We start from the raw sequence: 13,292 nt of genomic DNA on the forward strand, positions 1-13,292 counted from the left end.
TTAGTTGCAGAGCGTCTGAAGCCGTTGCCTGGGGTCTCAAAAGACCCACCTTGTCAAATCGCCAAGTGCAGTTTTACAACGTTCACAATCAGACGTCTTGGAATTTTGCAAGTTGCATCCAGTCTCGTTGCAAATCATTGATCTGAACTGGCCTTTAGTTAGCTACATTGCAACGCTGCAACAAGGTAGCATTGCATTCGAGAGACGGTTTGCGATGTCGGTACCGGTCGGTAGCGTTAGCTAGCGTTTTTTCTAATTGTTAGCTGACATTAGATTGTGTTAATTACATTAGCTAGCTAGCTAACGTAACGTTACCTGATATGAGAGATGGATACTGGGCGCAACATCTAAACTAATGTTGCCTTTATTGACATGGTCCGGTAGCTAGCGTTAGCTGTGCAAATAGCTATGTAATTCAGTAACGTTACATTGTCATCAAATGTAATACAAAATCTACATCAACAAATAATATGACCTCTCATGTTACACAAAAACTTATTAGTGTTCCATAACCCCCCCACCTTAACGCTAGCAGACATCGGAAAAAACAGTACGCCGCTCACACACAAGTGAGTTGAAGAGCAAGCCTGTTGCGTTAGCTCTGCCTACCCTCTCTGGCGAATCAACCACTGATGGGTGATGGAAAACGCGTCACTATCTATGCGCCGCTTGTGATTTTTTCCTGGGAATGTCGCCACAGACACCCAGTTCTTTAATCATAAATAATAATAATAATAATATGAATTAATATAATAATAGGCTCAATCACCAATTTCCTAATTCAGCGATAGATAGTGACTTAACAGACATTTATTTTAATGAAAATCTTCGAGATTATTACTTTAAATTAAATTTACAGGCAAATATGTAACGTGGTGTACCTTTTACAGTAAACACACAAAATGCTGATGTTGCTGTTTTATATTGCTTTTATTTGTGGCCCCTTTTAGCTGCCCTCCCAAAATTCAAAATGAATGTTCCTACTGCGTTAACAAAAAGTGTGTGTACATGTGCACATGTGCGTGTGTGCATGTGTGTGCGTGAGAGAGCTTCCACTATATGCACCCATTTTCTTCCCCCTACCCTCACACAACCATGGAGGCTACTATATCGTCTGGAATGCTCCTCGTCTTTCATCCTCTCGGCATTGTCCTCGTCTCTGCTCCAGAGCCGTCCTCTGGAAAATGTCAGTCAGCTTTCGAGATGATAACAATATGCAAGACGATTCATTATTTGGGATTTTTCGTCTTGTTGCCTTGCTATTTGAATTATTAACAGATGCACCAGTACGGGAAGACCGTGTTACGGTGTGGCACTGCCTTCAGCAGTGGCAGGCGTCTATTCTCTTCCTGCTAAATCTTCAAAGACAAGCTCTCAAAAGCCCTCGGTATGAAAGCTCATCTCTTGTTCCTCCTGGGAGAGACTCCTTTTTTTCTTTTCAAGTGATTCCCATCACAAGTGGGCTGAAACATTTCCAACTCTTTGCCAGGGCAACAGACACCTCAAAATGTATTGCTTTGAATAGCTTTGTTTAAAATTATACATAGGAACATATATATATATATATATATATATATATATATATATATATATATATATATATATATATATTAGAAAACACTTTTCTAAATCTCTGCACAATCCAGATAAGACATATCACTCTAACAATCTTACACAAAAGTTGAAATTGTACAAAAACATTGCTGCAACACCAGAGGAGCTTTTTGTGACTAGACACGTCCAGTTTAATCCAGAAAATCCAGGACAATCGCATCTCACAGTATCTTTTAAATGTAGCATGCCATTTTTGTTTACGTCTGTCGCGATGCAGCCAACCACTAATGTCATTTTAAAGCTTTGGTGACTTTTGTCAGTAGATTAAACACCAGACTGTCCTAAAATCACTTACTGAAACCAGAGCCAATGTTTTTGTTGGGTCTGTCTAACGGAACTCTTTGCCACTTGATAACACACAAGCGGTAAATCATTTTTAATTAATTTCTTAATTATATGAGCCAAACATTAGATCCTGCTGCCTGAGAAATCTCTCCTTGTGGTTAATTACTCAGAGTGACTCATGAGGACAATATTTTTTTTAAGGTACAGGAATCTCCCTGTTTAAAAAACTGCTTGAGTCTCTCTGCCACCAGCAGAGCAGTGCTGTAGATTTGAAAAGAACAGGATCTGGGCCCCATGTGGCCTTCTGACTCCTCCTATTTATTAAATCAGGTTCCTGAGTGCAATTGTGGACTAAAATGAAATTGTCCTCACAAACACCCATCCCCCAGAACACATGGACACACACACACACACACACGAACAGGAGAATAACCATGCAAACTACATCAGATTTGACTTCCTTTGTGTAGGAGGAAGAAATGGCAAGTCTGCAATAAGCACTTGAACTTGTGACTTTTAATTCACTGGGAGCTGAATATATGGAACTATTAGGCGCATCGCAAGTGCCAATTAAAGCCTGATGAAAGCCCCAACGTGTAAGCACACAAGACGGAGAGTCAGCTAGGAACACCAATATCTTATCCTGCTGAAGCAAGCTGAATACACTGTGGCCACATCAAAGACGCCTCAGAAGATCTCACAGGGAGCCAGCCGCACTTAAAGTCAATGTTCAGTGCATTCCCCACGCAGAAGTGTTGCCTTTTACTTAACGCAGATATTTTTGTTTTTATTTTTGTTTTAGCAATAATTCAGAGCTATTGAGGAGATGAGTTTTTAAGTACCATACAGGGTATAATAGAGGAAATGTGGAGTCTGATATCTTACCCCACAGGCAATGAAAACCACAGGCGTCTGAAATTTGAAGTTGATGTTAAAAATCTGAACACTACCTTTTTTATTTATTTTTTTAATCCACTCTCGTAATTAGAGACCAGTGAAATGAAAGGCATTCCAGCCAAGATGACATAGATTTCAGAAAGAGTTTTCACAGCATTTCTGCTATGTAGTCATGTAAACAACATCACTGAAATTTTGGGAGTACCAAGCAACAATACGTTCTCTGGGACTGTTTTTTCACAGCACAGCGATTTGTTCCACGCAGTACGGCGAGAGTCAAAACGCGGGGCTGCTGGCAGAACAGTAACTGCTGTTTATTGCCCCGGAGACGAGAGACAAAACAAAAAGAGAGTTCATTAGGTCAGAGACAAAAGGCATGATTCAACGGCGGGGTCTGAAAATGCACAGCAGAGCAGCGGCAGAACTGAGAGACGGAGCGAGCGAGCACAACTGCCCGAGGAGCGGAGCTCAGATCCTACTGAGGCTAGCAGCGCTCGGCAACCACGGCCTTAACTAGCTCAAACGCCAGTTCATCTCCTGCCACTCTAATTATGCCAAATTACAGAGGTCGTTTGATCAAGCTGAACCGAGGAAGGAGGAACTCGATACATTTTTCCGCTGGGTCCAGCCAGTCAGAGATGTGTCTGCAATTTACATAGTTGCTTCAAAAGGATTTTCTTTTACAGGAGATGGTTTGTTTGTATTTTGCCTTGTTCTTTAGGATAATTGGGAAATCGAAGGCAGAATGGGACATTCTAAATGTTGTCATGGTAATAGCTTACCAGTGAGGCTCAAGTGCATTAATCACATGTCTAATTACTTTTAAGCAGGGGTTAAGGTCAAATGATGTAGTTCTGAACCAGTAAACTGATTTCAACACAAAAAGTATAGTTTTCTATTGAATGCCGTTCAACCAGTGTTTTTTTCACTTTGGACATCATTAGTAGCCTATACAGCACACACTTGCTTATACTATTCACAGTTTCATGTGTTTGCCACTACATTGCGTGGGTTACAGGATCACTGAATGTGGCAGGATTGTTTATATTCAGCAAAAGATTTGTCACCAACCTCAGTGATTTGTATCCCTCCACGTATCTGTGTGTCATTGTGGTGCCCTTGTGTGATTCATCATTTCTGAAAAAAAAAACAATACATTCAGTACATTGTTAGGGTATAGTAATAGTGCAGCAAAGTATCATTATTCATGTCATGTTCTTTTTCATATCTTCTTCTCAAAATCAATAAATAAGGATTCTCACTGACTTGTCTGAAAGTATGATTCATGTGACTTCAGGCATTAAGGCTATCTTCTCAAGTCAGGAAACCCTTACAAAGCAGTCTTGAGTGAAGTGAATTTGAGTTACATGAAAGAAAATTCTGTCAAATCCTGTCCTCTCTCGAAGACAGGACATTGCTTAGAACATTCTCCATTGCAGAACAAGTAATCGTACACATATGATGTACAGTACATGAATTTTCTCCAAACATGAAAATCCATCTTGGAGAAAAAAAACTTGCACATATCAATCTTGCTAGTATGCTAGCTAACAGTCATTTTTTAAATTTCTGGTAACAAGGGTCCTAGTGGCTCAGTTGGTAGAGCAGACATAGTCGTATATCCTTTGTATAAAACACCACCAAATCGTGTGTGCAACATTGTTTCTCAGGATACCAGCATCGTTTAGCAATTGATTTGATAAAAAATTAAATGTTTGTACATTCCATGGGAATAATGTATTTGGAAAAATTGTGTTTATTGTGAGCTTTATTATTGTGCGAAGACGCAAGCCTTTATGCTTTATGGTTTGGCTGCAATACTGGATTTCATAATCATGTGGCCTATGGATAATTACTCATTAGTTACAGCTCATCACCCTCTGCAAGCTTTACACCATAGTGCCTTGGCCCCCAAATCATAGCTTTTCAGGCTAGGTTCATACACATAGACAGACACATGTCGATGCTAGCAATCTAGTTATTTGTTTCGTACATGTACAGGAGGAAGAGTTGTTGAGCAAGAAGGTGCATTTCCATAAAACACAGATATATCAGAGACTAAAAACATGATGTTAGAGTCAGACGTGATCTTACCATTTGCCTTGCCTACAGAGAGGATATTAGTCTAAATGCAGATGGTCTCTTGGAATAAAGAAGTGAGAGCTGTTACAGAAGAAAATTTTGCCATTTGTTATCTTAAAGAGATGTGTTTTCCTCTTTCCAAATGTCTGACCAGTGGGCCCTATATTTCAAAGTTGCAAGTTTAAAGAGCCGAAAGGTCAAAGAAGTGGTGCACTGACTCACAAAAGACCTTGTTATGATTATTTTTGAATGGCAAATACGTACAACACTAACAACCCAGGGAAGGAGCTTTCTTCTGGGAACTGCTCTGTAAACTCTAAAACAGTGCAAAACCGATTCTAGGCATTACCGAACATTTCCAAATTTCTTTGTGGTCTGGCCAGCAAGGCCTCTGAGGAGCCCTGAAAAGGCACATGTGAGCTGGCGTGCCACAAAGGAGGCGGTGAAAACGCCGGTAGCGAGAGGAAACAAAATGGCCGGCCATATTTATGACGTTTAGAGCGGGCCAAACAGACAGGCCAGCAGCTCGCCAATCCAGTCTCTGTCACCTCCAACATGCTGTTCCATCTCCAGTATCACCATAAAGTGCTTTTTGTTTTCTTTTTCACAGTGTTCACTGTCCACCGACACAGAACCTTTATGTGCACTTGAATTCATTTCAAACTAAACAATCCACTGGCCAGAGCTGACTTTACTTTGGTCTCCTGCAGAAGAATTAACATCTTCATCATTAGATAAAGCAGGACCTGAAAAGCTAACCAAGGCAAAGAAAGTTTTCCTGTAAATCGACCTGCTTCTCTGTTCTCTCAGTTGTCAATAGCAGAACGCATGCCAATGCATCTCCAGCTGTACAGCTTGTTAATCCTCTGCTGAAACTGCATGAGGAGTAAAGTTGTTAGACAAAACAACATGCTGTGCATATATTTGTGCCTGGCTTCAGCCCTCAAAAAGCATACTAAGGACTGAAAAAACAAACCAGATGTTTAAAACACGTTTCTAATATATGTAATGTGCATTCAATCATATTATGTGTCCGATTGTAGCCGCGCTTAGCCGGGCTATTAGGATTACAGAAATCTGTAAACAGTTCTTGTTTTATCTCACTAAAGCACAGCTGTCATCTGTGAGCATCAGAGAATTAACGCACAATGGGGTGCTGTGCCTCTCACTCCCACGTCTGAGTCTCTACTGCTTTCCCCCAGCCTGGTCTGTAACTGTATTCAGAACTCCGTTGACCTTTCAGAAAATAACAAAAATGACAAACTTCCTGTAAATTGTGGAATGTTGTATCTCATGTTTATTAGGAATTTCACAGTGCTTAAAACATATGGCATAATTTTACATATAACCCTGACATTTAACAGCCTGCTCGACCAAGTGGTAGGTATACCATATTCTGACTTATTTTCGGATATTTGTAGAATGATGGACATCTACTAACTGTTAATCAAGAATGCAGCTGGTTCACTGAGGTTCATACTACAAAAATGGCACTTTCATTACTTGGATTAATTAGTAGAGCAGTATAATGTACATTCTGAAAGCAAAAAAAAATAAACAGAGTGTTTGACTTTGTTTTTTCGTGGTGTGCCAGTTAAAGGTTAAAAGTTTTTGTTTTTTTAAGCTTGTGATTAACGATTGAGCCATTCTAAAAATTTCTATGCATACACTCTCAGAAATAAATGTGTAGTGGAGGTACATTTTTGTTCTTAAAGGAACACATTTCCCAAGTGTACTCTGAAAGTACAGTAATGTTCTATTTGGGCACAAATAAGTACTGTTTACAAGCAAAAAAGGTACAAAAAACTGTATTGTTGGCTAGTGGTACACATTTATACACCTACTGGGTATCACCTCAGTGACTAGCATTTGTACGTTTATTGGCAGTTTGCATACCTTTTGACTGAAAGTGTAGTGGAAGTTATTCAGAGGTCTGACAGACCAAGCATCAGACATATGAAATAAGTCATACAGCTGTACAGTGTCAGCAAATATTAGGTTTTCTTCTTTTTCAAACAAGGGGTACCTAGAAAGGATTTGGTTTGTTACATTTGGCGATGGCTTGTGTGTATATCTGGGCAACTCCTTTGTTAAGCCATGTGTGGCAGGAGATAAATCGAATGAACCCTATTCAAGGACAGGCTTGATACAAAGAATTTTAACTGAATAAAAAAAGAAAACTGGTATCTTTCTGGGGAGAAATATATAAACTATGTCTGAAAGAGATGTTGCCAGACATCTTGCCCTTTAAGTGCTTCATACTTTGAACTGTTCCGACCTAAATGAATTCATGGAACATGGGAATATTTACAGGTCTGTGTATCTGCAGCAATTTTTACTCCAGCATTCATTGGACGGAGAATTCTTTGGCATTGGTATTCATCCATCAATTTTGTTATGGAATGTTTTTCCCCATGAAAACCTATACAGTACATGAGTTCTCCACCTTATAACCTTGTGACCTTCACCCACACCCCAAAACACGCCAGCTATCCCCTCGATCCTCACCCTGTCCCTCCCATCCCTATTTGACAGTGGTGTCAAGCGGAAATTGTGTAATTTAAGTGTAATCTGTTGGTTATCTGCACTGGCTCAGCATCTGAGGAGACATGTCAGGAAGAAGACTGGAAAGTTATTCTTTAATTTAAAATGTATCCATTCGTGGCTCTGATCCTGACAAATAGCTTCCTTCTTTTTTCTTTCTTTCTTTTTTTTTGGTCTATTAAAACCTTTGCCAGTATCTACACCCATTCAATCAAAAGAGGCAGAAAAGATCAGATATGGACCTTAAAATTAATCTTGTCGACCAGGCTTGGAGGTGTTCCGGCATGTTCCGTGGGGGGAACGACAGCCTAAAGGCGTGGAGGTACACACGGAGTGATTTGTGTCTGCTGCTTCTTCAGCTTGTTCCCACCACAATGCCTGTGCTAGACAGCTACATCAATCATGTACAGCACGCCCCAAACGCACTAATTGTTTTGACTTCATTGGATTTGCAAATGAATGCAAATGGCTGTAATCGCTTGGTTTAACCTTGCCTTTTATGTCTGTGACACAACCGCTGGTGCAGAATTAAGCAAGCGAAGCAATTGCTGGTAACAACTGCCCCACCAAACAAGCCGAAACTAATATATATTTATCAGGCATAGGCTGGAGAGTAGAGGGAGGCATGCGCAAATGCGCATGATTGATAATACTTATTGTACCATGATGAGCTGAAAGTAAAAATGAAACCTCTCTCTTTTGAGAATCCTCATAAAGCTAAAATATTCAGCGTATAGTGAACTGGGTCAGCTCAGGCCTCTGAAGTTACTGTGTCAGTACCTTGAAATTTCGGTTATCAGCAAGCTGTCTAACTGAATGACCTTGGCTGGTTTTCACATCTCTGCAGAAATGCTGCGTCCACTCCACTCATTAACGAGAAGCTCTGCGTTCACCCCAGCACCTCTGCGAAAATCTGGCTGTATTTCAAAAAGCCCTGATCAAATTTCACACCCCAGTCACTTCACAAAATCGAACAGGACTGTATACGTGAAGGCCTCCCTGTTTCTAACCACTGCGAGATACTCTGCAAGAAAACCCTGGTCTCTTTCAATCATCCCCTTTCAACAGACAGAATGAGAGGAATGGATGATTAATTTGTCTCCAATGCATTAGATTTGTTTCCACAAGTTGTTTATCATCCAATATTCTGGTTCTTTATTGGAAAATCAATTGGAACAATCGCATACCTCACAAATTCTTCAGCCCTTTTAAAGCCCTTTTACTAGGGCTGGAAAGAGGCAGCTTTGTTTACCGTGTACCACTAAAGTTCAGTATCTCATGCCCCCAAAAGTAGTTCAGTCCACAGAGCTTCAGATATGAACACAGATAATAAATAGTACTTCCACAATCCAAAAACATATTGTATCCAATACTGCTGCTTTATGCTGAGAGACAGCTGTATTATAAGAAACATTTGAGAAATTGATTTCTAAGTTTCGCTCTCATCCATGGCGCCAAACCGAAAAACCACAGAATATATACAGCTCGTTTTTACCCTCATCAGTGTTATATCATATCAACAGGTTTTTGATTAAGCCTGTCCAAATACTGTACCTGCCTGCCTTTCTGTCTGTCAGAATAAACCAATCACAGAGGCGTATAGGTGGTAATGACGGTCTGGGAAGACGGTGTGTGCTGTCGGAAGGGCAACCAACCCATATCGGTATTACCAGTGCAGCTGGCTGTTCAATCATCTGCCACAGACCTTCCTGTACTATGATTGCATCTCTGTCTGTTACCCATCTTCTTGTCCCCGGTCCGGACAAAGTGAAAAATACATAAGGATGGCAGACTTTTCATCCACTGTCTTTTCATTTAAAGAAAAGGAATGAGGCTCTGTAATATCTCCTCTTGCTAGGGTTTTTTTTTTTTTCTCATGGTGGTCTTTATCGAAAAGAACACTTGTGGTGCCTCAAAAGAGGTATCAAAAAAGGGTGTCAGTGGTCTCCAGTTCTAGGTGGTGTATTAAATTGTCAAAAAGCATTGTATGATGCAAGCCGCATCACAGATGTGTACTTTTTGAAAAACAGCAGAAGAAAGCAGGCTTATGACCACGAGCGATGCAGCTGATCCCTTGACCCCGCACCAAATGATGCCCACCCAGTTGTTTATCTTTTTCAGGAAAAGAAAATAAAACGCAATATATTTAGAATCTAATCCCCGAAAAGTGGATCCGGTGACAGCTGATGGCTGGGAGCCAGAACTGGCGGATTCTGCTGGCTGCTCCTAGCAACATGGTCCTGCCCAGATAACGTGATTAATTTTCCAATACTGCACATCCTCAATAAATATTCCAATCATGCCAACTGCTATTTCAGATTATGAGCAGCATTCATAATGAGCGAGCGCCGAATGGGGCCATGCTCCAGGCACTGCGGAGAAGGATAAGGGAGGGCTCGTTACGCCGGATGTCCTCTTTCTGACATCGTCTGGCTTTCTCCACATCGCACTGCCCGCTTCTCAGCATCCCCCAACCCTGCACACGGGCAGGGATGTTTCTGTTTGGGATTCCGCCGTCCTCGGCTAAGTGTGTAAGTGCCGCGTTGAATGTGTTCATTTTGCAGGTCCCCACGTCTCCTGTATTTGCCTTAAACACGCTGCACCTGTGGTAAATGCTATTTGTCTCCCTCCAAACCGACTTTCTTTAGACAGGATAATTCTTGACATTCCCGGGAGAAAGAGCATAACCGGAACGGGACTCTTGTCGATTCGCTGTTTATTTAGTGCGTGTTTGGTGGAAAACCCAGTGGTCCCAAATCTAGGGAATCTAAATCTTTCCTGGTGAAGAGTGGCACCAGTGACTTCTTATTTTAAGGCTCATTGCACAAATATTCCAGGTTTCAGTTCAGGGTGTGAGTGCCCCATCATGTTTATTCATCACCATAAATTAAAGATGAGACATCAATAAAATGTGTCTGAACAAAAATGTACCATAATTCATAGAGGCTGAAGAACATTCATTTTTTTACAGGTCATACTGCAATTGACGCAATTCTAGAATTATTAAATCAGTTTTTAAAATAGGAATGGAAGCAATGGTAATGATTTGACACTCAAGGCAAGACTGATGAAAAAATGGGAAACAGACATTATTGAGACCATAAAAATAAGATTATAGCTCAGTGCCATATCTACAATACAAAAATTACTAACGGTTTGGTCTTATGGTCGATTCTATGAATTTGCATGCAAGTAAACGTGTACCTATCTGACTAATAACTATGGTAAATAATTAAGATAAATTATGGAAAATAGAATAAGAATAGACAATGTATAGGCCATTCAGGTTATACACTGTACACAGTTAAATGTTACTTAGGATGACATTACTGGGAGTGGAACAATGTCATTAGACCAAAATGTAAAATGTAAATATATACATGTGTACACGTTTCATTTTTCTACTCAAAACACTTTTTCTTTTACTTCTTTTTCTTCTTCTTCTCATTATTATTATTATTATTATTATTTATTTTTTTATTTTGCTTTCAGTTTAGCAAGGCAAGAACAACATTGCTGGACTCAAATATAATGTCATGTACTGATGAAGAACCTATATAGACCAGCGTTTCCCAACCTTTTTCTTTCCGCAGTACACTTTCCATATTTACAGAATCTCATGGCACACCACTCTCAAAAGCATAAAAAATAAACATCTGCAGCCCCCCTCTCCACATACGTACGCAGGCCTAAATGTTCTTTTTGGGGCTTTAATTAAGCTATATGCATTTTAATGACGTTTATTTTGGCTTTTGTGAAGGGGATTTGTTCATTTAAGTTTTTTTAATTCATTTGAACATTAAAAATTTTTTTAAAGGATTTTTCACACGGCACACCTGACCTCGCCTGACGGCACACCAGAGTGCCGCGGTTGGGAAACGCTGATATAGACCCTCTTCACTGTGAAACTGCAAAGTCTTAAGTGTATTCCTGACCGGAGGATTGCTAAAATAGCATTTGTTTAAAATGAAAATGCTGTGCGTAACTAGAAAGACCTCAAAGCAATAATAATAATGTTGTATATGTTTAGCAAACAGTTACTTGTTGTCTTGTTGTGCATACGTGCAAGAATTTAAAAGTTACAGCTTTAATTCTATGTTATTATTTTGCTTCTAAGAAGTTTTTTTCATGTACTTTGTACCTTTTTTCATGTACCATGTACCTCTGAAAACAAATTCTTTGAACTGCACAATGCCTCAGTGTTCCTTGCCAAGAACAGACCTGAGCTTCAAAGAGCTATGTGATGAAAATATGAAGAGACTCCTGCCAGTATATAATAATTAAACTGACACTTAATCAATTCAAAGAACAAGGAGACTTATTTCTTTTGGAGTGGGCCTAGTCTGGGTGGCTGATCCTTGTGGCTTTATTAAAACATACAGGGTTTCTGTGTAAATACAGCTTCTGTACAGTGTGGCATTACACTGAAAATAAAATCCCAGGTTCATGTGGTAAGAGCCTAAGTAGGGTTGATTTACAGAGGGGCAAACCAGGGAGTGGCTGCTCAGTTTGAGTCTTCCTGTGACTGAGCTTTGCACACTCTAAAGAGAAGTAAACTGCTAAAAATAAATTGACCTGGTTTGTTTCAGGGTTTGTTTGTTAATTGTGTGTAGTTGCCCAGCACTGCAATTGCATAAATATGTTGCAGTGGGACAAAAACTTTTCCATGGATTATTTTTCCTTAAAATTCACCCCTCTAAGCCCTAGAGTAGCAAGCAGCGCAGACTACTAGCAATAATAGTAGTTCCAGAGCTGACCAGTTAAGGCCCAAGTTGTGTGTTAGCCTCATATCATCGTGTAAATGGGGGCCATGTATAAGAAGGGCTCAGTCCTACACAGAGCACCAGATATGGATTCAAACACCCTCAAATCAAAGCTGATAGTCTGCACTTAAACCTCATTTTCATTGTTTCATTTCAAAACCGATGTGCAGTGAGCCAAATGTGAGATGAAACAACACAAACTGTGTCACTGTCCAAACACTTATGCACTGCATTTTATGCAGTCGCCCTCCAAAAGTATGGTAATGGTTGAGTGCAATTCGTTATTTTTGCTATATACATTTGAGGTCAAAAGATGAATATGCTATTTTCTAACCAAACACTTAGGTTTACATCACACAGACACAGTTTAGGATTGTCATAGGAACAAACCCCAAGTAAAAGAGTCTTGGAAATAGGCAGAGGGCACTCCTAACATACACAGCCACAGCATTGAGCAAGGAAAGAAGGCATTGTTCGACTGAGCAATGCAAAGAAGATCACCACGTGGCCCGTCGTACACTCCTGCGGTCGCGGAAGGTAAAGTTCACAAGGCGATCACCCATTGGCGACATGCTAATCTGACCTTTGCTTCAATAGCAGAAGCAGGGTTCCCGGAAACCTTCAGGGGGCCCGCAGACCACTGGCATGCAGCCCCCGATCCTTTCAATAGAGACGCATAATAAACCAGGCGCATCATCAGCGTTCTGGGAAAAAGAACGGGAAAAAATGATAAGGCTGGGTTTCCTCCTCGTGAAGACCCCCAAGCTAAAATGCTACATTCTGACAACATTTCTACAACATTGTCGCAACAATAACTGCAGTGGCTACAATTATCTTCTAGACGGTTAATGACATGCCTACATCATTTTTCCAGTCTGATGTAAAACAGCTCTGAGCATTGTTTGGGTTTTGTTTGATGTTCTGCATAGAACTCTTTAAAGAGGGATGGATAAAAATAAAGATATGGAACACAGTGTCAGATAATGACCCAGAACTTCTTTTCACATCACATTCCAACTTGATTTTCTTATCATTTTAGGTCAGAATAACATTCTTAGACATAATACCAACATTTTTTAAGTTAAATGCAGATTGTAACTTGAAAGC

At 40.1% G+C, this 13,292-nt stretch overlaps 1 protein-coding gene across 1 annotated transcript in view; it reads right to left on the minus strand.

The window, feature by feature from the left end:
- Positions 1 to 13,292, minus strand: part of LOC118233104 — a 106,650-nt gene that overhangs the window by 39,175 nt on the left and 54,183 nt on the right. The window contains exon 10 of the mRNA XM_035428460.1: positions 3,868 to 3,933. The gene's annotated coding sequence lies outside the window, so the exon portion shown is untranslated. The remainder of the gene's footprint in view (positions 1 to 3,867; positions 3,934 to 13,292) is intronic.

Source organism: Anguilla anguilla, chromosome 8, assembly GCF_013347855.1.
Source record: "Anguilla anguilla isolate fAngAng1 chromosome 8, fAngAng1.pri, whole genome shotgun sequence".
Lineage (NCBI taxonomy): Eukaryota > Metazoa > Chordata > Actinopteri > Anguilliformes > Anguillidae > Anguilla > Anguilla anguilla.